The following is a 22,977-nucleotide window of genomic DNA, read 5'->3' as shown; positions in this document are numbered from 1 at the left end:
GCACTGCTTACTGTGTAAATGTGACTGGCAGGGAAGGGGTTAACACTAGGGGGCGATCAAGGGGTTAAATGTGTACCCTAGTGAGTATACTAGATTCTAACTGTAGGGGGAGGGGACTGACTGGGGGAGGTGACCGATCTGTGTCCCTATGTACAAGGGACACAGCATCGGTCTCCTCTCCCTGACAGGACTTGGATCTCTGTGTTTACACACAGAGATCCACGGTCCTGCTCAGTTACTGGGCAATCATGGGTGCCTTTACATGACAGACTAGTCACTCGGCACACGCATCGGGTTCCCAGTAATGCGGCGGCGCGTGCGCCCCCTAGTGGCTCTGCAAGGCGAGGACGTCATATGACGTCCTCTTAGAACAACAGCACTATCGTGCCGCCGTCAATTGACGGCGGCCGGTAGTAAAGTGGTTAAAGAAGGATATCTCTTTGGTGATGCACTTGACAAGTTTTCTTAAGGAGGTCATAGGTGGAAAGGCACTTCTAGCACAATAAATGTGTCCAAACCCCCATCGTCAAGGGCCCTCTACCTATTCCAAACAAAAAGCACTCAATCACTCTCCTCATACTTTATCTTTAAATCCAGGTTTCAGCTAACCCTTTCAACACAGGACTTAGAACAAAAGGTCCACCATGTCTGCGACAAAGCCTTCTCCACAATGAAGGGACACATTCATTCTTAAGAGTAGGAGGACCTCTATTGCAGTTTGCATGCCTCTGGTTTACAGACATTCCAGACCTATGGATTCTATCAGTGGTTTCAAAGGGGTACCGAATTGAGTTTCAAAATCTACCCCATGTAATTTTTTTCTCTCAAACCAGCCAAAATATGCCAAAGGAGAGTCAGATTTACAAACTGCTCTGAACCATCAAGAAGTAGCCGTAGAGGACCAGTTTACTGAATTCTATTAAAACGTTTACGGTACCAACACCCATTGGTGGTATTTATTCTATTCTGGACCTAAAATCATAAAGCAAGTACCTGCATGTTCAAATGTTTTGCATGGAATCTTCAAGGTCTGTAATTGCCTCTCTGAGACAAGGGGAATATCTGCATCAGTAGACATTCAAGATGCCTACCTGCACATTCCTATTACTCACCCCATCAGTGCTTTCTGCGCTTAGCAGTAGGAGACAAACATATTCAATTTGTCACACTGCCCATTTAGGTTATTATCAGCCCCTCAGAGTATTTACAAAGGTGCTTGCACCCCTACTCAACCTCCTAGGAACAGGGCTTTCAAGTCATCGGATATCTAGATAACCTTCTTCTGAAGGATTCATCCCCATTAAAACTACACTATATTGTCAAAAGTTTTGGGACAACTGGCTTTACATGCACATGAACTTTAATGGCATCCCAGTCTTAAGCCCCGTACACACAGTCGGACTTTTGCCCAACCAACTTCAAAATCCGGAACTTTTCGCATTTGTCCGACCATGTGTACGTTCCATCGGACCAACTTTTTTGGCTTTCATCGGACAAAAAGTTGGGTCTGCGAACGGACCAACTTTACGTCAACAAAAGTCCGATGGTGCAAAGTCCGACCGTGTGTACAGAAAACAATCAGACTTTTGGACAAAGTAAAAATGCGCATGCTCAGAAGTAAAGAGCAGCCGGAAGCCTTCTGTCTAGTAAAACTAGCGTTCATATTTGAAAAGCACATTCATGACGGATGCAAAGAAACGACCAAAAAGGCACGAAACAGGAAATCTGGAAAGCACTCACACGAAACGTCAACTAACTATAGAGTAGCTGAAGGAACGCGACGGGTGACGTCGGAGAATTGAACTTCCTCTTTTAAATGCTCGGCAGTACGTTGAAACGTCACTACGTTCGTGTTGGTTGCCGAAAAAGTCTGAGTGTGTGTATGCTATGGGTGTAATCGGAAAAATCAATTAGGACAAAAATCCAAGGGAAATTTTGTTGGATGTCCGACCGTGTGTACGAGCCTTAAGTCCGTAGAGTTCAATATTGAGTTGGCCCACCCTTTGCAGCAATAACAGCTTCAACTCTTCTGAGAAGGCTGTCCACAAAGTTTAATGCCGCGTACACACGATCATTTTTCGGCATGAAAAAAAACGTAGTTTTTCGGCATGTAGAAAAAAACTACCTTTTTTTTTCAACTTCATCATTTAAAAGACGTTGCCCACACACCATCGTTTTTAAAAAATGTTCTAGTAAAGTGCGGGGATGTACAACACGTATGACGGCACTATAAAGGGGAAGTTCCATGCGTATGATGCCACCCTTGGGGCTGCTTTAGCTGATTCCGTGTTAGTAAAAGACGATTTGCGCTTTTCTGTCTGTTACAGCATGATGAATGTGCTTACTCCAATATGAACGGTAGTTTTACGAGAATGAGCGCTCCCGTCTCATAACTTGCTTCTGAGCATGCGCTGGTTTTTAACGTAATTTTAGCCCCCACGCGATTATTTTTTACAACCCAAAAAACGACATAGTTTAAAACTTTGTTAAAAAATGCAGCATGTTCGAAAAAAAAATTGTCGTTTTGCAGAACCCGAAAAATGATGTGAAGCCCACACACGATCATTTTAAATGACATTTTTTTAAAACAACGGTTTTTTCATGCCGAAAAATTATCGTGTGTACGCTGCATCAGAGTGTGTCTATGGGAATGTCTGACCATTTTCCAGACAGGCATTTGTGAGGTCAGGCACTGATGTGGACGAGAAGGCCTGGCTTGCAGTCTCTGCTCTTATTCATCCCAAAGGTGTTCTATCGGTTGAGGTCTGGACTCAATGTGACAGGCAGGCTAGTCAGTTCCCCCACCCCAAACTCACTCAACCATGTCTTTATGGACCTTGCTTTGTGCACTGGTGCGCAGTCATGTTGGAACAGAAAGAGACCATCCCAAAACTGTTCCCACAAAGTTGGGAGTAAGAAATTGTCCAACATATTTTTTTATGCTGACACCTTAGAAGTTCCCTTCTCTGGAACTAAGGGCCAAGCCCAACCCCTGAAAAAACAACCCCACACCATAATCCCCCCTCCACCAAATGATTTGGGCCAGTGCACAAACCAAGGTCCATAAAGACATGGATTAGTGAGTTTGGGGTGGAGAAACTTGACTGGCCTGCATAGAGTCCTGACCTCAACCAGATAGAATGCCTTTGGTATGAATTAGAACAGACACTGCGAGCCAGGCCTTCTAGTCCAACATCAGTGCATGACCTCACAAATGTGCTTCTAAGAAATGGTCAAACATTCTAATAGACACACCCCTAAACCTTGTGGACAGAATTCACAGACAAGTTGAAGCTTTTATAGCTGCAATGAGTGACCCATCTCAATATTGAACCCTACGGACTAAGACTGGGGTGCCATTGAAGTTCATGTGCATGTAAAGGCATCACAATACTTTTGACAATATCGTGTATCTACAAATGTCCAAATGACTATCCAGATGCTTCAGTCTTTTAGCTGGGTAATCAACCTTCAGAAATCTGCTCTCCAGCTTTCCCCTTATCTTTTTAAATTATACCTTATTCTAGACATGGCCCAGGCAAAAGGTTTTCTTCCCAACATACTAACTTGCTTCTAAGATCCCGTGCTTGAAACCAAAATACCAAAATAAATTGACCTCAGAGATTCTCCATGAAAGTCCTGGGACCTATGGTAGCTTCATTCAAGGCTGTTTTTTCACTCAGTTACACTCAAAGCCTCTTCATGACAACATTCTGTTGGCCTGGAACAAACACACTCTCTTTCTTGACCTTCTCTCTAGTTAAACAAGGAATGCCCTATATTGGTGGATTTCCATCCAAACATTTGAAATTAGAAAGTTGTTTCTTCCATGCTCATGAAAGGTTATAAGAGATGCCAATCTCACAGGTGGGTAGGAATATTCCAATCTATCATGGTTCGAGGAACCTGCTCCCCATTAGCAACCTGGAACTCAGAGCAATATAACTAGTTGTGTGTTACTGGACCCCCCTGTGGGGACATACAGCCAGGATGCAGTTGAACAATGCTAAAGCAGAAGCCTATATCAAACAAAACAAGTAAATCTGTCACTCTCATGGGTGGAGAACCACTTTGCACCAATCTCTGATGTTCACATTCTGAGTGTGGACAGTTGGCAGGAAGCTTTCCTCAGTCATCGCCTCCTGGAGCAGAAGGAGTGGTCCTTTCACCCTGACATCTTTTGTTTCTTATGTCAGAAAGTGAGGAATTCAGATGTAGACATCCTGGCCTCCAGGTTTAACAACAAATTACCCGTGATAAAAGAGAGACAGTGATCTAGCTGGGAACCAAAACTACCTTGACCGTGCCCCCATCCCTGTATTAAAGAAAAACAAGAAGAAATGGACCATGGGACTTTAAATAGGGCATGGACGGGTTTTATAATTGTTTGAGGATATCAAAAATAAATGATCTATCACAGTCCCGTCAGGGAGATCTCTGTGGTCAAAAGAAATTGCTTTGTGATCAATCCGAAAAAAAGAAGATCAAAGAGTCAAATGTAAACTTAATAATGTAATATGTATCATAATATATAATACAGAGATCATGCAAACAAAGGCATAATACATGTAAACCTAATCGCATTGACATAATAAATATTCAAAAATCCAGGACATGATCATTAAAAGCAATCACATTGCATTGACATATAGATAACATAAGCATGATTATCCAAAGGGGTTAGTAAACAAGAACAAGATGATGAATACACATAATTGGGCAAGCTTTATCATGGCATCCCTGAGCATGGATTCAACGCGTTTCTTGGCGTTTAAAGCCAGTCATCAGGGGTGGTGTGCATAGAAATTGGCTAGAAAAGAAGGGAGAATGGATAAACAGACAGGTCAATGCAACCAACATGGAGTTGAAGCAGGGATGTCCCACGTCCCTCTGTCCTTGGCTCTCCTCAATCAGTGGTCTGTCCTTGAACTGAGGGGGATTTATCCCTGCTTCAACTCCGGGTGAGACAAATCTTTCCAGGACCATCATTACATTTTTTGGAACGCATGTGATATTCAACTTTGGGCTTAGCTCCTAGGTAATATATTATACCACCAGATTTGCCTATGCTGCTACTTTGATCCAACCATGTTGGTTGCATTGACTCACCTGTCTGTTTATCCATTCTCCCTTCTTTTCTAGCCAATTGCTATGCACCCCACTCCCGATGACTGTCTTTAAACGCCAAGAAACGCGTTGAGTCCATGCTCAGGGATGCCATGATAAAGCTTGCCCAATTATGTGTATTCATCATCTTGTTCTTGTTTACTAACCCCTTTGGATAATCATGCTTATGTTATCTATATGTCAATGCAATGTGATTGCTTTTAATGGTCATGTCCTGGATTTTTGAATATTTATTATGTCAATGCGATTATGTTTACATGTATTATGCCTTTGTTTGCATGATCTCTGTATTATATATTATGATACATATTACATTATTAAGTTTACATTTGACTATTTGATCTTCTTTTTTTCGGATTGATCACAAAGCAATTTCTTTTGACCACAGAGATCTCCCTGACGGGACTGCGATAGATCATTTATTTTTGATATCCTCAAACAATTATAAAACCCGTCCATGCCCTATTTAAAGTCCCATGGTCCAGTTCTTCTTGTTTTTCAACAAATTACCCCTGTTTTTTTGCCAGGGCCAAGGATCCTCCAGCAGTGGCATTTGATGCACTGATAACTCCCTGGATAACATTCTGACTAATCTTTGCCTTCTCTCCAGAGTGGATCCTGCTTTGATTGCTTTGAACAATAAAGTGAAAACATTGTTGATTATTATTACACCCCAGGTACACAGACATACTTAATCTTCTGGGAGATGATGCATGGCCTCTTCCAAACAGGCCAGACATGCTAAGCCAAGGCTCACCCCTGCTCCATTCTGCCTCTAAGTCAGTGGCTTTATTAGCATAGCTATTGAAACACAAGCCTTGACAGACGGGTATATTTGACTGTTATTTCCCACTTTACTTAACCACTTGCTTACTGGGCACATATACACCCCTCCTGCCCAGGTGAAATTTCAGCTTCCGGCACTGCGTCGCTTTAACTGACAATTGCGCAGTCGTGCGACGTGGTTCCCAAACAAAATTGACGTCCCTTTTTCCCCACAAGTAGAGCTTTCTTTTGGTGGTATTTGATCACCTCTGCGGTTTTTATTTTTTGCGCTATAAACAAAAAAATAGCGACAATTTTTAAAAAAAAATCAATATTTTTTACTTGTTGCTATTATAAATATCCCAATTTTTTTTTTTATATTTTTTTTTTCTCAGTCTAGGCCGAAACGTATTCTTCTACATATTTTTAGTAAAAAAAAAAAACGCAAAAGTTATAGCGCCTACAAAATAGGGGACAGAATTATTATTTTTATATTTTTTTTTACCAGTAATGGCGGCGATCTGCGATTTTTATTGGGACTGCGACATTATGGCGGACACTTTTGACACATTTTTGGCACCATTCACATTTATACTGCGATCAGTGCTATAAATATGCACTAATTACTGTATAAATGTGACTGGCAGGGAAGGGGTTAACACTAGGGGGTGAGGAAGGGGTTAAATGTGTACAATGCATAGTGTTTCTAACTGTGGGGGAAGGGGACTGACTGGGAGAGGTGACCGATCTGTGTCCCTATGTACAGGGGACACAGTTCGGTCTCCTCTCTCCCTGACAGGACGTGGATCTGTGTGTTTACACACACAGATCCACGTCCTTGTCTGTCTAACCGCCGATCGCGGGTGCCTGGCGGACATCGTGGCCTCCAGGCACGCGCATCGGCGTCTCAGTGATGCGTCGGTGGCACTCGCGCGCCCCCCAGTGGCTGAAGGCCGTATATAGACGGCCTCCCGGCAATTGGCATCCACACTGCGGCCGTATATAGTCGTATGGCCGGCAGGAAGTGGTTAAAGCAAGAAAAGTCACTTCATGAAAGATATACTACCATACCTGAAAATCATATTTTGCCTGTTGTGTAAACACATGCTCTTCAACCCCTTGAATCATTCTGTACTTTGGATTATGACCTTCCTACAGACTATACTTGACCAGAATACACTGCACATGATAAAAGACTTACCTGTGAAATGGATCTTGCCAGTGGTGCGCTGTCACTGTTGACAGGGCTTCCATCTTAACCCAGTCTTCCTTCCGTGTTTGAATGGCCGATCTATGATCACGTCACTCCTGTGGTACAGCCCTCTCAATGGACAGCACACTTGTGCATTCAGAGCACAGTAGGTATGTGCCGGTGACTTTACCGGCTGCTGAAGATGTGAATATCTCCTTTTTTTTTTTCATTTTTTGGTTTCTAAATAACAATTTTTTTATTTTAAATTTGTTTTTATTCAATTTTTTAAAACACAGATAATTTACATTTCATTGCCAATAAGCGTACAAAAGGATTCACATTTAAAATTAATTCAACATTTCATACACATAAATAACAACAATAACAACTACATAAACAACAATATGGGTCAATCCTGCATCCTCCTAATCTTTCTCTCTTTTCTGCCTCTGCCCTCCCTCCCCTTTCCCTTCCCCTCCCCCTCTCAACAACCCCCTATTTAAGTGCCCAATTCCCCTTTCTTGTCCTTTAGTGGCTGTGCCCTCCATTTTCTGTTATGAGGGGACGAGAGTAACACTCTTGCCCCATTACCTATATGCCTCTCTCAAAGGAGAAGAAAAAAAAAAGGGGGGGTAGAAGGGGAAAACCCCGCTACTCACCCATACTATATTATTTAAAGCGCGTTGTGTACTTCTCATCCTTTAATTAACTCCTGTGACTTCTCTAAATTTAATTTAAAGTGAGGAAAGAAAAAAAAAACGAAGGGGGGTAAGAGGGGGAAACCCCCATACCCACCCATACTATATTATTTAGGTGCAACGTGCATATTTATCCCATCTCTTATCTTTTAATTAATTCATGTGACTGCTATAAATTTCTATCTTTGAGGGGGGAGAGAATAAAAAAGAGAAGAAAAAAAAACAGCACACCTCCCGGAGGGGGGGGGGGACAACTACTCCTACCTTAAACCAAACAAACCGACACTACCTAGATACTGCCTTCCCTACTCATATAGCCTGCATAGGCCATAGACTGTCTAAACTTCGCCCAGCCCCCCCAGGTTCCAAAATCTCCACTGTTTAGTTCCTTATGTTGGTGCATTACCTCCTCCATAATTCTTATCCTTTCTACCTCCCTCAACCATTCTTGTATCGAAGGGGCTTGCTTGTCCCTCCACCTTTTCGGAATCAATGTCTTTGCTGCATTTAATAGAATTGGGATAATTGCTGTTTTATATTTCTTCCTGGGGATAGCCATGGCATGGAACAGACATTGCCAAGGATCCAAACCAATCTCAGTTCCACTAATCTCCTTGATTAACTCTAATATTTGCACCCAATATAACTGAATCTTCGGGCACTGCCACCAAATGTGGGCATGAGTTCCCACCTCCCAACACTCCCTCCAACATAGAGGTGGCACATGAGGATTCATCTTGTGTAATTTTGCTGGGACATAATACTACTTAATTAATAATTTGAAGTTCATTTCTTTTATCCGTGTGTCCACAGATGTAGAGTAAAACTTTACTTCTCATGATTTCTGGCAGTGGCTGGTTCAGTTCTAGTTCCCAGCTCTCCGTTGGGCACACTGCTCCTCGCTCTAGATGTGTCATCAACAATTTATAAATGGTAGAAATTCCATGCCTATCTATCCCCATTTGATCAACTAATTTTTCCCATGCGTTCAACCTACCAACCCCCCTAAGAGGTTTTGGGAGGGTGTCTACTAAATGTTGCAGTTGTTTATATCTCCAGACTTCCCAAGGAGTGGACCCATATCTTTCACGCAATTCGATTAATGAACATAGGGCATTACCCCTCATAACATCCCTTAATCTCACTGACTGGGGGAGGTGACCGATCTGTGTCCCTATGTACAGGGGACACAGATCGGTCTCCTCTCTCCCTGACAGGGAGTTTACACACACAGATCCACATCCTTGTCTGTGTAACCGCCGATCACGGGTGCCTGGCGGCCATCAGTGGCTGGAGGCCATATATAAACGGCCTCCCGGCAATTGGCATCCACACTGCCGCCGTATATAGTCGTACGACCGTCAGGAAGTGGTTAAAGCAAGAAAAGTCACTTCATGAAAGATATACTACCATACCTGGAAATCATATTTTGCCTGTTGTGTAAACACATGCTCTTCAACCCCTTGAATCATTATGTACTTTGGATTATGACCTTCCTACAGACTGTACATGACCAGAATACACTGCACATGATGAAAGACTTACCTGTGAAATGGATCTTGCCAGTGGTGCGCTGTCACTGCTGACAGGGCTTCCATCTTAACCCAGTCTTCCTTCCGTGTTTGAATGGCTGATTCACAATCATGTCGCTCCTGTGGTACAGCGCTCTCAATTAACAGCACACTTGTGCATTCAGAGCACGGTAGGTATGTGCCGGTGACATCACCGGCTGCTGAAGATGTGAATATCTCCTAAACTGTGCATGTTTAGAAGATATTCCGTGCAGAAGTCAAACTCTTCCAGGATCTTTCACCCATCACTTTACAGCACAGGAAGAACCTAACATCCCTGAAAAACATTCACATGTACTCACTACAATAAAAAAACATGGAGCAGATGTAATATACTTTCAAGAAACTCACTTTAGAACCAATTGTGTACCTGAGCTTGGCAATGTGCACTACTCTAAAGCCTTCAATGCCACAAACCCACTAGTCAAAGGGTGTTCCTATTCTTATAGCAAAACACTGTCCCCTGGAGATAACGGGCTCCCTGGCGGATCCCGGAGGTCGTTATCTCTTTCTCAAAGCACAGCTAGGGAACAGGCCAGTCACCTTGATTGTCTCTCTTATATCTTCCTTTCAATCTGGCATCCTGATTCTAGGGGGTGACTTTAATGTCCCCCTCACCACCATTGTAGATTCTTCCACAGGCACCTCCTCCCTTACCTTTCGAACTCTACGCCGGATACACACTCAGATCCAGGATCTCTTACTACATGACACATGGTGCACCCTACACCCAAAATAAAAAAAATTTCATACTTCTCTGCCCCGCACTACAGATACTTTATAATTTATTACTTTTCCTAACAAGACCTGACTCTCCTAACCAAAGCCACGATTGAACCCATGTTCCTGCCGGATCATCGTCCTATTTCTGTTCTACTAGCCTTCCCTGAGACGGTCGAAAAATAAAAAATATGACGTCTAGACTCCTCAGTTCTGACAGATAAAGCTAATCTAGAATACACTCACTCTTGCCTCACATTACTATAGAGGAAGGTGTATACCTTGTGGAGGAGATCCCCATCCCTGGAGCTTCCTCCCCCATCAGGTATAGCCCCTCAAGGGCCTCCTTACCCATCAGGGATATCCCCTCAAGGGCCTCTTCCCCCATCAGGGATAGCCCCTCAAGGGCATCCTCCCCCATCAGGGATATCCTCTCAAGGGCCTCCTCCCCCATTAGGGGTAGCTCCTCAAGGGCCTCCCCATACAGCCGGCCCCAAGCCTTTCCTGCCCCCAGGAAGGCTACCCGCAAGACCAGGGGTGATCCAGATGCCTTGGAGGAGAATTTGGCGAGGGACCAGGCCCGGCAGACCCGCCATATGGGTGCTTTAGTGGGTGACCTGCACCATGTGGCAGAGAGCCTGGCCTCCTCGGCCCAGACCCAGGCTGCCTGCACCTTGGCTGTCCAGCAGGCCCTCACACAGCAGGCTGATCACACTTCCTCCATCACTGACAGCCTGCAGAATGTGAGTGCCAACTGCACTGGCATATTGACCTGCCTTGGGGAGCATCAGGCCTTGTGACAGAGGTTAGGAGCCTGGCAGTGGCTGTCCAGGCAAATACAGCTGCCATCGAGGTGGAGGGGAGAAGCCTGACAGCGGCCGTACAGGCAAAGGGGAGGCAGACAAGGTGCCACACCACCACCCGCCAGCTGCGAATGCCGTCCTAAACTGGATTGCCCTGGCATTGGAGGGAAGGCAGCCAGCCAGGGAGAGACCGGGGGATGATCCTCCTCCATATGCCCCACCTGAGGCTCCCCCCAGGCAACTGAGGACCAGGAGCCTTGGCACCAGATGTAGCCCACGACAGGGCAAATGAGTGGCTTTTGTTTTTTACTTTTATGCTCAGGATATGAGTTATTTTCTTTTTTTTATGCTCAGGATATGAGTTATTTTCTTTTTTTTATGCTCGGGATATGAGTTATTTTCTGTTTTTTTTATGCTCAGGATATGAGTTATTTTCTGATTGTAGTGTATGCACACGGTGAGGAGTGCAGGCTACAGTGTGACTGGTGTGTGAATGTGGGGGTGACACTCCTGCCAGCAAAGTGGTGTCACCCTGGGTCGTCGGGGAGAGGTTATCCCCACGACCGTGTGAATGTGGTATGAATGGACAGCGACACCATTGGGGCCTTGGCGCGGCGTTGCTGCTCCCAAGTCCTGCATGGTGGACTTGGGCTAATCCAATGTGAGGTGGATGTGGTGTGTGTGAGCTAGGGACCACAGTGGTGGGCATGCGTGCATTCTCCTTGTGCCATGATGAATTTGTGTGTGTTTAACGTGCAAAGATGCGTATCACGAGGCATCTCCTGACTGCTCTTCCCTCAGCAGACGGGGTAGCCTCGTTCATATGAGGAATTGGGCATCGGCTATCACCTGTACGTTGATGGAATGCCAATGCTTACGATTGCGGTACATGTGCTCTGTGGCACGGGGGGCCCGTAGTGCCACATGTGTGCAATCAATGGCCCCCACGGCGCGTGGGAATCCTGAAATTCTGAAGAAATCCTGCATTGCCTTCTGCCGCAGATGCTCATGGGTGGGTTTCATGATGTGGTGGGACATGCGTGTGAGGATTGCGGGGACAACCTTGTGCACACATCTGCTCATGGTGGATTGTGACATCCCAGCCACGACTCCACTTGTACGCTGAAAAGATCCACTGGCAAGGAAATGCAGTGTTGCCAGTACCTTGACCAGTAGCTGCACTGCATGTACGCGTTGTGTCTGGCTGGTGATGTCATGCAGGGCTGTGGCTATTTCCAGGATGGCATCAGGGCTGAATCGGAAGATGCGATACACCTCCGAATCCCCCATGCCAAAGACGTTCATGCGCGTTCGGAAGATCCTCTCCCGTGCCCTCCTCCGTGCCTGTAGACGCAGTAGTGCTATGACCACCGCTGCTCCTGGCATGTTGGCATACAGATGTGTTGTCCTGCAAGTGTGGTTCCTCAGCTCGTCTGTAACGGTGCTGCTGTAGCTGCTCTCCAGCTGACCTGTGAACGTCTGTTGCTGAGTTACCCCTGCTTTATGAGGGGTAACTTTAGGCCGGACATACAACTTACGCGCACCGCGCGCACGTACGTTTCTGAATCGCCGTATCTCCCTCATTTACATATTTGAATAGGAAATCAATTGGAGCGCCAGATGCGTCCAGCGTAAATATGCGCCCACTATACGCCGGCGTAGGAAAGTTACGTCGGTCGGAAGAAGCCTATTTTCTGGCGTATCTATCTTTGTGGGTACTGCGCATAGATACGACGGTGCATCCGTGGACTTACGCGGCAGTAGATACGTCGGCGTAAGTTCTTTCTGAATCCCGGCCTAAGTATTTAGTGTTATAGTTTAGGAAACATTTGATCCACAGCAGAAGGTGCCTTTAAATTGCAAGCCATGCTGTTGTGGGCACTTACTTGTATATAAGCTATGTGACAGGGTCCTACCCAAAGTGGGGGCTCCGCGCAATACAGTTTTTACTCCTTTAGACAAAATTGCAGTGTAAATGGGGTCATTGGATAAAATTGGTAAATATTTCAAAACAATATTTTTCATCTTGTTTTACTCTCTACTATAAGGAGTAGAATAAACAGGGTTTTGGAGAATGAAATCAATACATGATCGATTCCTTTTTCTATTGCTTATTTTATCCTTAATAAATGTACTCGTGGGGTATTTGCAGCAATGTTCATGGCTTTATGTAAGATAGTAATAGGATAACCCCTGTATTTGAAACTTCTAAACATATCCTCTGCTTCATGTCTGTAGTCTGTGTCCTCACTGCAAATTATTTTCAATCTCAAAAATTGTCCTACGGGTATTTCCCTCAGGGTATGTTTCGGGTGACTCGAGTCTGCAGGTAAAAGCGTTTTGCCTGTTATGGGTTTTCTAAAAATACTAGTTTTCCCCTTACCATCTCTACCTTCTAAATGGACATCCAGATAGTTAATGGACGTCGAACTGCTGTCGCAAGTGAATCGTCCTAAAGACTTGGGGGAGTTCTCTTCCCCTTTCACGCCCACTAAAACTAGGCAGCGTAGGGAGGAGGATGTTCTCTTACATGGGATGCAGCCTGTCATCTCTCCCTGTCTCATGTAGAGCAGACAGGCAGAGTCCTTAATTGAAATGTTCCCTGCCACAAACCATCAGAAAGCACTATGAAGGATATGTTGCTGTCCCTCAGATGAACTCTATTCAGTGACTTTTCTGACATGATGGCTCCCCTGAGTGCCACAGTTCAAACCCATACTGACAAAATACACTACCTGGAAACTAAAATTGCGAATCTGTACTCTGCTCACAATGACTTTGTAGATGTTTACACAGGAGAATGTACATAGTGCACTGCACTATTGGTCCAAGTTACCCCCCAATTTACCATAGCAGTTTAGGCTGCCCATTGAGCCCATTTTTTCTTCTCTTCTGCTTCACCCTTTTCTCAGAGTCCTCCACCTATTCAGCCACCATGCAAGATCTGGTACATATTCGGAATGAACTTGGTTTACCTACTGAATCACCTACAAGAACTTTGATCCCGGGATCCCTTCAACACCTCACCTTCCCTCAATTGCCTGCCCCCTGAGGATGCCAACAAGATTACATCCTGCACGCAGACTCCTTTATCTCCCAGGTATGCTTCTTCTAACCATATCCAAATAGTAAGCTTCTGCGGAACAATTCTCCAGCGCTCATTTCATTCCTTATGCCGTTGAAAATTCTGTCACTGAACACTAAAGGTCTAAATAGTCCTTTTAAGTGGTCATCACTATTAAAAGAAGCCCATACTCTCAAGGTGGACATTATATTTGCCCAGGAAATGCATTTTGCTGCCCATACATGTCCCAAGGTGAATTTCTGTAGCTTCCCTCACCTGTATTTGGCTAATTGCCCAAAAAAGGACTTTGGAGTCCTCATCGCTGTTAAAGACTCTATAACCTTTAACCATATTCGCACCATTCAAAATCCTAAAGGCAGATATCTCATCCTCATCTGTGAACTCAATCAAATTGCTTTCACACTTGTCAACCTCTATGCTCCTAACACTAAACAAAGAAAATTTCTTGTTTAGTGTTACCTCTAAATTGATAAACATAACAAACGGAACTAGACAGGGATGTCCTCTTTCACCTATCATTTTTGCACTTCTGATGGAACCATTGGCAGAAAGTATTAGATCCCACTCTAAAATCAGAGGCCTTACCATAGCTGGCATTAAACACAAAATTAGCCTTTTTGCAGACGATGTCATGCTCATCCTTTCCAAAACCAAGTCCTCATTAGCTGAGACACAAAAACAGCTTAAAGAGTTTAGTGCTGTATCATACTATAAATTAAATGCCTCTAAATCTCAAATACTAGGTATTAATATCCCGACCCCCTTGCAAGCCTCATTGAGTAAGGAATTCCTTTTTGTTTGGACCCCCACTCACTGACCTATTTAGGCAAACATTTAACCACACACTGCGCAATTATACCATCACAATTTTTAACTCTTCTTGGAATCACTCCCCAGACAATTATCCCATCTACGAACCCAGGAACTATCAATTGCAGGAAGAATAGCGACTTTAAATCTTTTTGATCTTTCCCAAACTGCTCTACCTGTTTCGCACCTTAATAATTCCCATCCCACACAACTTTTTCTCTTTGATTCAAAAACTCTTTACCCAGTTTATCTGGAACCATAAACTACCTAGGTGCTCCCTTTCCATTATGTTGAAGCACAGGAAAAACAGAGGAATGGGAGTGCCCACTGTCTTGGCTAACTACAAAACCTGTGTGCTAGACCAACTTAGATATTGGTGGACTCCCCATGAATATAAATCTTGGTCAAATATGGAGCGTGTAAATATCCCCTTTAAGGATCCTTTTTTGACCCTTATGCCGCGTACACACGATAATTTTTTGGCATGAAAAAACGTTGTTTTTCAAAAATGTCATTTGAAATGATCGTGTGTGGGCTTCACATAATTTTTCAGGTTCTGAAAAACGACAAAAAAAAATTCGAACATGCTGCATTTTTTTTTTTTTTTTTCAAATTGTTTTTATTAAAGTTTTCAGACAGTACAAAAAGAAAAAAACACAACAGACAAGACACAATACACACAGCTCAAATGTATACAATGTATAGGGGAGAATATGTGATACAGTATACTTCAGCAGCGCGATTCCGTTAACAAGTGTACAGGAATGGGGGGGTGGGGGTGCATCTGATCACAATCACGACATAACCTCAGTGTGCCAGTACATCAGCTCAGCATATAACAATAATAGGATACAGGCCACAAGACAATCATAGCATTTATATTATATTATTAGCCAGCAGTCTCTGACTCTGCCAGCCAGGCGCGCCAGACTCTGTCGTACTTCTGCGGACAGCCTCCGCCACCGGTTCAATGGCAAGGGCAAATAGGGCCGGAGAGAGGGGGTAACCCTGCCTAGTTCCTCGGAAGAGCCTGAAGGGGACGGACAGTCCACCACCCAGACGCACCGAAGAGGAGGGGGTCTTGTATATTACCTGAAGCCATTTGATAAAGAGTAAGGGAAATCCCATCCTTTGCAAAGTTTCCCACAGAAAAGGTCACTCGACCGCGTCGAAAGCCTTTTCAACGTCCAACGAGGCCACAGTCCTCGTCCCTACATTTATGTGTTGGGTGTGTATATTGGTGAAAAGCCTCCTTCTGGTCTGAGTCTATCACTGTGGGCAGCATGGGATATAACCAAAGGGCAAGAAGTTTAGTCAGGATTTTAAAGTCCGTATTTAGAAGAGCAATGGGCCTATACGAAGCGCAGGAAGTGGGGTCTTTGGGAGGTTTGTATATCAGCGTCAAGTAAGCGTGGTACATGGAAGCAGGGAGACTGCCGTCTGTCAAGCACAAAGTGTACAGCTGCGCCAGCAAGGGGGCCAGAAGGCCCACATGTGCCCTGTAAAAATCTAACGGAAGCCCATCCGGCCCGGGCGCTTTGCCCGGCGGGAAGGACTGGATGGCATTCTGTACCTCTAGGGCCGTAAATGGTTGCACCAGAGCCTCCCTCTCCCGGTCTGAGAGCCAGCCAAGCGCCAATGAGTCCAACAATATGTTTAGAGTCTCAGGCCGGAAGTCCGCGGGCAGGCCCGAGGTGTAAAGAGTCCTGTGGAAGTCATTGAAGGTCTGGAGGACGTCCTGGGGGAAGACACAGTTCCACCCCCAGGGGTCCGAAGGAGCGATATTGTCGTGAGGGGTTGGTCATGTTGGGCCATCATGGCCAGCAGGCGGCCATTACGGTCACCCTGCTCAAAGGCCCGCTGCTGGCCCTTGTGGATCTCCAGGCGCGTTACCTCGGCCAAGTGCAGATGTAAGTCCCGTTGAGCCGCCATCATTAGATCAAAATGATCCGAGGTGGGGTCCGAATTGTACTTGTCAGTGCGGTCAGTAGTTAATTGCTCTAACTCCCGAGTCTGGGCTGAGTGCTGTTTCTTGACATTAGCTATGGAGGAGATGTATTGCCCTCTAGTGTAAGCCTTGAAGGAATCCCATACAATATCGGGGGAGGAAGAACCCGCATTTTGTTCCCAAAATTCAGTCAGCAAGGGGGGCAAGGTATCAGCTATATCAGGATGAGTGACCCATTGCGCGCCCAGCCTCCAAAGCGCAGCACTGCGAGATGCCGGAGAGCGGAGCACCACCACTAAGGGACTATGGTCCGACAGACCGCTTGGAAGATAGTCCGCCCCCAATACATCCGCTAACAGTGCGGGATTGGAGAAGGCCAAATCTATCCGGGACGCGGTCTTGTAGGAAGCCGAAAAACACGAATATGCTCTTACCTCAGGGTGCTTCCACCTCCAGACCTCCTCCAGACCCACCGCCTGAGCCCAGGCAAGCAGGTCCATACACAGATGTTTAGGCGGCGTAGGTCTGTCCAGGTCATGGGACAAAATGGCATTAAAATCACCCATTACCAAAACCTTCCCCGGACAGAACGGCGTGATCTTATATATCACCTCATATAATAAGGCAGGCGAAAAAGGGGGGGGGTGTATAAGTTGACAATAATGTACCTCTGTGCCCAAAGCATGAAGACCAGTATCACCTATTTACCTAGGGGGAACATTTTTGTGAATAAGGATCGACACACCCCTGGCATATGTAGAGTATGTAGCATGTATCGCCCGCTGTACCCAGGGCTTCTTAAGAGTCAGGATCTTGCTGCCCATGAGATGAGTCTCCTGGAGTAAAATAAGCTGGGGCGAACGGGATTTTAGGTATTGAAAGAGGGTGGCACGTTTAAATTTAGAGTTAAGGCCTCTGACATTCCAGGAGAGAATGGTAAATGAGTCAGGTGAGCGGTCAGCCATCTGGCGGGGGGGGCAGGAAATAAAAGGGATAAGTATATAGATACACCCCGGAGCACCCCAGGAGCAGCAAGATCCCAAGCACACAGCACTGCATGTTATAAACACGTGAGCATAACATATTCAAAAAACAGTAAGAGACATTGGGCTAGATTAACATAGATCAGCGGATCTTTAGATCCGCGTGATCTATGTGATTTAAGATCCGCTGCCGCAATTTGAGAGGCAAGTGGGTAATTCACAAACCACTTACCTCCAAACTTGCGGCGGCGGAATTCAAATTCCGCGGCTAGGGGGAGTGTACTATTTAAATCAGGCGCGTCCCCGCTCCGATTTAAATGAGCATGCGCCGTCCGCAAAATTTCCCGGCGTGCATTGCTACCACTGACGTCGCTAAGACGTCAGTGGTTTTGGCGTGAGCGTAACTTGCGACGAGCGGGTTTCTGAATCGGCGTACGCAAACGACGTAGAGAAAACAAAAATCGAAGCGGGAACGACGGCTATACTTAACATTGGCTGCGCCTCATAGAAGCAGGGGTAAGTATACGCCGGGAAATCCGCTACGTAAACGTCGTAACAACACTGCGTCGGGCCCGCGTACGTTTGTGAATTTGCGTATCTCGCTGATTTACATATTATTCAGCGTAAATCAGCGAGAACGCCCCCCCGCGGCCATTTTTAAAATGCAGTTAAGATCCGACGGTGTAACACAGTTACACCTGTCGGATCTTAGGCATATCTATGCGTAACTGATTCTGTGAATCAGTCGCATAGATACGAACGGCCTAAGTCAGAGATACGACGACGTATCAGGAGACCGGCGTATCAGGAGACCGTCGTATCTCTCTCTGAATCTGGCCCAATGAGCTTAAGAGACAAAACCAACATTAAGAAAAAACAAATTCTCAGGCACTGAGTGCCTATCCTACTATGTCCCATCCCTCTAACAACGGTCAGGGGGACAGGAGTAGTTTTCTCCCAAAAACAGTCAAAAAACTGTGTAAATGAGCCCCTAAAAACTGGGGGCCCTACACGGCAGGCGCCAGGTCGCCTACTCCGGTACCCGGACAGCGGGTATATCAGAGACCAGCGGTCCGTGTCCAGGCTCCAGAGAGCAAAGTGAGGGATGAAACACAAAAAGGGGGAGGAAGCAAAAAGGGGAAACCAAAAACCACAGGGGGGGTAGCAGTCCTGGAGTGCCACCACGTCCGTGGGCCGAGGTAGTGCGTGTCCTAGTCCGTGCACTGAGCAACCACAACTCCTACTAGCAGAGTCAGGACCGATTCTCGGTTAAGGCAGAGCAGAGCGGCCAATATCAAATTAACTTAGGAAGAAAAAATAAAAGGAGGATAGGGGGTGAAAATGGGAAGAAAGAAAAAATAAAAGTGTGCAGGAATCAAGGGGGGAGGGTGACGGATCTCAGTTCCCATTCTTTAGGCGACTCTTCAGGAGACATGTCAGGTCTGCACACCTGCCAGCGGCGGGAACGGGGGGGGGAGGTGAGGGCATTGGCGGCCATATTGAAAAACAGGCAGGAATGACATAGTAAAGTAAAATCAACGGTAAAAAATAAATTGAGTTGAGCAGTTTCAAAGAGGAAATAGGCCAGGGTGCCATGCCAAAGGAGCCAGATCAGGTAAGGGGTGACAGAGGCACCACAGGGGAAGCGGACAGGGCAACAAACAAGGATACTTGCCACGAGGTATAGTCCATCAGCGACCCTCTAGCCATGACATAGCCGCCTCCGGATCCATGAAAAAGCGCGTGCGGTCCCCATCGATCACCCGCAGCTTGCTGGGGTAGAGCAGGCTGAACTTGAGGGCCTGATCCCGCCGGCATCTCCTCACCTTGGTAAAAGAGCGGCGTCTGTGTTGCACCTCTGGGAAGTAATCAGGAAACAGCATGATCTTGGCCCCGTTGTACAGCAGGTCCCGCTTCTCCCTGGCAGCCGCCAGGATTCGATCCCTATCCCTGTAGTTTAGCAGGCAAAGCAGGAAAGGCCGAGGAGGGGCTCCTGGAATTGGAGGCTTGGGGGGACCCTGTGGGCCCTCTCAACCACAAATGTGGGCAGCATGGCTGGCAGGCCCAGGAGGGAGATCAGGAAGGTTTCAGTGAATTCTGCAGGCCTGAGGCCTTACGCCTTTTCAGGGAGGCCCAGGACCCTGATATTGTTGCTCCTGAGCCGATTTTCGGTGTATATGGACTTCTCTTGCAGAGCTTTGACCTGCAGTTGTTAGGCATGCAAGTCTCTGGAATCGGCCCTTGTGGAATCCTCCAGCTGCGAGATGCGGCCCTCCGCCTCAGTAAACGGGGCCCTAAATGTGTCCATGTCATGGCGGATCAAGCTGACATCCGCAACGAGGTGGTCTATTTTGACCATCACCGAGTCCCGACCCTCCTTAATAGCCGTCAGGAGCTCAGCGTGTGAAGCGGCGTGGGATGCCGGCGGATTGGGGGAGGCTGGAGAGTTAGCCGACATCTCCTGTGCGGGGAGCCTTGTGGCAAAGATGGCTTCTTTCTCTCATTGGATGCAGAGAAGGCATTCGACAGAGTAGCTTGGGACTACATAGAAGAGTCTCTCAAGGCCATTGGCCTGAAAGACAACATGCTCCACCTGATCCTGGCCCTATACACCAACCTGACTGCACAAGTAAGAGCTAATGGCTGCCTGTTGAATACCTTCTCTACATACAAAGATATACGTACAAACTACTGTTCATAATAGAGTAAGCACATTCATCACGCTGTAACAGACAGAAAAGCGCAAATCGTCTTTTACTAACACGGAATCAGCTAAAGCAGCCCAAAGGGTGGCGTCATCCGCATGGAACTTCCCCTTTATAGTGCCGTCATATGTGTGTACGTCGGTGTGTGGGCAACGTAGTTTAAATGATGAAGTTGGAAAAACTTAGTTTTTTCTACATGCCGAAAAACGTCGTTTTTTTTTCATGCCGAAAAATGATCGTGTGTAGGCGGCATTATTGCTATTAAATTGGGACCCTTTTCCCCTAACTCCTTAACTCCGACAATACAGATCTCTACTAAAGTGTGGTCAGAATTCCCTATCCCCTCTACACCTCGAAATTCGCTATGTAAGATCAACACTCCCCTCTCGGTGCTCCAACACTTCATCCCTCATATTGACCTAAACCTTTGGAAGTCCAGAGGACTTACAATACTAAAGGAACTATACCATGGCACTTCTATCAATAACTTTGGATATCTATACTCACACAAAAGTTTGGACACACCTTCTCATTCAAAGAGTTTTCTTTATTTTCATGACTATGAAAATTGTAGATTCACACTGAAGGCATCAAAACTATACTGTGTCTGCTGCAAAAGGTGGCTACTTTGAAGAACCTAGAATATGAAATATATTTTCAGTTGTTTCACACTTTTTTGTTATGTATAATTCCACATGTGTTAATTCAAAGTTTTGATGCCTTCAGTGTGAATCTACAATTTTCATAGTGATGAAAATAAAGAAAACTCTTTGAATGAGAAGGTGTGTCCAAACTTTTGGTCTGTACTGTATATGCAAATTCTGTAATTTCTTTTGAAACACCTTATGCCCCTATAAGAGCTACCAGCCTCAATATTTACATTTTTTCAAGACGTTAAGTGTCCATCAAGAGGAATCTCCCTATTCTACAACATTTGAAATTCCCAAGAATCCTTCTCAAAGTCCATAAATATTCTTAAATGGAAAGAAACTTTGGGCATGATATTTCCAGATAATAGTTGTCAGAAAGCCTTCACTACCACATATGCTGCATCCAAATGTATGAACCATTGGGAACAATTTAAAAACAACTGCACTCATGGTACATTGTGGAGAAACTTGTACACTCTATCACACATTGTGGTCATGCAAAGCAATACGTTCATTTTGGAATAAAATCTTCTCTATCCTATCAGATATTTGTAACCAAAACATTTTGCCTAAACCTGAGTTAGCTATCCTACACCTAAACATCCATGAATTTTCATCCAAAACGATAGTAGTGATATTACAACTTCTCCTGGCAGCGAAGCTCACTATTATGAGACTATGGCAAACACCCAACTCCCCATCTCCCTCTGATGCCATCACTACTTTCAACCATCAGTGCGAGATGCAGAAACTGCTGGTGATCACTGACTCCACTGTAGAAATGTTTAGAGAAAAATGGGCCATATGGCTTTCTAACTCTAAATGTACAACTAAAGTCTGTATACTTTGCATTCTAGTCCATGCTCTATTCTTCTCCTTTACACTATAATATGGTGACTAGGCAGAATCCTCTTTCTTTCTTTCTACCTCTTCTTTCTCTCTCCTCCTTCCCCTTTCTCCTCTTATGCACTTCTCCTTTCCTTTATTTTCTTGCCCCCAATTTGTTCCTTTAAAGCTACAGTGAATACACCTCATCAGTGTACATCAAGTACCTTGCACGTTTGTGTATTTCTCTCCTATATTGTTATTATCTTGATATATTTGGGCCTACCCAGTTATGAGGTTTTACAGTATTTATTAACGGTGTAGCCCTTCACAGCTATTGTATCTTTTGTGATTGTACCACTTTATTCTGCTTCAATAAAAACATATTGACAAGAAAATACAACTCAGTCCCTGGAACTTCCTATATCAGCGGAAGAGCTAACACAAGCGTTCAAACAATTGAAAGCAGGAAAGAGCCCTGGCCCAGGTGGCTTCACAGCCGTATACTACAGAACCTTTATGAACACTCATACCTCTCCGCATTTAACTCTTTCGCATCTACAACACTTCCCCCACACCGCCTCTTAGAAACCCACATAACCGTCTTGCCCAAAGAAGGCAAGGACCACATACTATTCTTTAACTATCGTCCCATCTCCCTTCTCAATGTAGACTCCAAAATCTTTGGGGAAATACTATCAAACCACCTTCTTCCATTTATCCTGTCACTAGTGTCCACAGACCAAGTGGGTTTTATTCCTGGCTGAGAAGCCAGGGACAACACCATCAAGGCCATCAATCTCCACTCCTGGCTAAACTCCTCCAAAAAAGCGGCTTCTTTCTCTCATTGGATGCAGAGAAGGCATTCGACAGAGTAGCTTGGGACTACATAGAAGAGTCTCTCAAGGCCATTGGCCTGAAAGACAACATGCTCCACCTGATCCTGGCCCTATACACCAACCTGACTGCACAAGTAAGAGCTAATGGCTGCCTGTTGAATACCTTCTCTACATACAAAGATATACGTACAAAATGTCTATGGCACAACAAACACACACGCATCAAATACAAACACCTCACACTCCCCAAATCCCA

Source organism: Rana temporaria, chromosome 1 (genome assembly GCF_905171775.1).
Source record: "Rana temporaria chromosome 1, aRanTem1.1, whole genome shotgun sequence".
Taxonomy (NCBI): Eukaryota; Metazoa; Chordata; class Amphibia; order Anura; family Ranidae; genus Rana; species Rana temporaria.
Note: the sequence above shows the minus strand (reverse complement) of the source record.